The sequence below is a fragment of the Emiliania huxleyi genome (genome assembly GCF_000372725.1).
Source record: "Emiliania huxleyi CCMP1516 unplaced genomic scaffold EMIHUscaffold_721, whole genome shotgun sequence".
NCBI classification, from domain to species: Eukaryota; Haptophyta; order Isochrysidales; family Noelaerhabdaceae; genus Emiliania; species Emiliania huxleyi.
The window spans coordinates 1-1,727 of record NW_005196595.1 but is presented as its reverse complement, the minus strand read 5'-3'; positions in this window follow the sequence as shown (position 1 = coordinate 1,727).

Genomic DNA, 1,727 nt, shown 5'->3' with positions numbered 1-1,727 from the left:
CTTCTTTCTCCACTTCCCAGGGCATATGCTACCAGGTCACAGTATGGCTTCGGCACCTGTTCACACCAGTGCGGGGGTAGGGGACACCTCCGGAGTACTAGTATGGATTTCTTTTTCGGGGAAGACATTCAGGGCTGGATTTCTTCTTCGGTGGGATGAAAAAAAACTCGGGGTGGCTGCAATCGAGAGTGGACGTGATTGCGATTCCACTGAAATTGCAAATGAAAAACGCAATCAACGCAATCACAGAGGCATATGCCGCCCAGCTCCATCGAAATTTAAGTGTTTTCCCAAGCAAGGGGCGGCGCACATCACGAACGTAAATTCCTGGGGAAATGTCTCTCATGCCCGTGCTTATCTCCGCCTCCCTTTGCTACGGCAAGCTCCCGGCTCCCGTAACAACTACTGCTCCAACCCTGCAGTCCTTGGACAGGGCTTCCATCTCTCGGCGACAACAGGATACAGCAACAACATGCACGCCACTCGCAGCCCAAAGAGCTCCGTCAGTGGTCACTAAGCTCAATGGCACGATCCTTTTTACGTCTGCGAAGGCAGGCGCCACCGTTACCTGGCGGCTTGCCCTGGCCCGGCTCAACCTGACGGGTACGGCATTGAGAGTTCAAAACTATCCGTTCGGCTACCTGGCCGAAACGCGCACTAACTTCAATCCTCACCCTATCCTAACGACCCCGCAAGACGTCAGGGAGGCATGCGCCCATCCGATTCAGTGCATTGGACTCGTGCGCAACCCGTTGGACCGCGCCGTTTCATCCTTCATGCATGTTATGGGCACACATCTGAAGACCTCATGGGCTAATCGGAGCGACGAGCTGGCGACTGCATGTGTTGGGCGTGGTCTAGATCGACAGGGTTGCTTGGGAGAGCGCCATCCATCGGTCGAGGGAAGTGCAACATTCTATGAGTATGTCAACGCTTTGACACGATTTGCAGCATCTAACAACACGTATCCTGGAGATGGGCACATGCTCCCTCAGTCCGACTACATAGGAATGAAACATATGCTGGTCATCCCCCTCGAAATGATCGCCCCTGAGGCGTCAGAGCAATCGTGTCCCCCTCTTGCGCAATTCGTGGAGCAGCTGGATCCTTACAGGCTAGGCGACCACGAGGCAATGATTGCAAAGGACATGCAACACTCGTCGCGTGCCAAGAACAGTGTGGTACCCCAGTACCGAAGTTTCATCCAAGAAGCAGCAACATTGTCCGGCTGTTCGCAGCACATTGACTACTCTGACCTGCACGCGTTACATGTTGCTGGCACGTTTCCGAGTTACGATTCCTTTTTCAAGGACAAGAGATTCTGTCGCCACGTGGTAGGATGCCTGTATGCGAGTGATGTGCGCCAGTATGTGCAGGTCTGCCAGCAACCTCGTTTTCGCGCATGCTCCTTCTTTCAGGAGACGTGCCGCAAGCAAATCACGCGATTGCGCACCGTATGTGGGCTTGAGGGTCTCGTTTGAATCCATCCTGCTGGGCAGGCGCCAGTACGAGATCCCTTAGTGTGTGCATGCACTGGCCGCGACCACATGCCACATTGCTACCCAAAATAACCCTACAAGTGGGAGAGCGATGGTTCTAAGATCAGGTCATGACTGAGTAGTGGGCAAAAATCGAGAATCTCTCGCCGCCCGCAGGGCGTCGGCGAAAATAGACGTTTCGGGGAGGACAGAAGATCATCACGACCGGAGGGTTGTCTGAAAACAGCG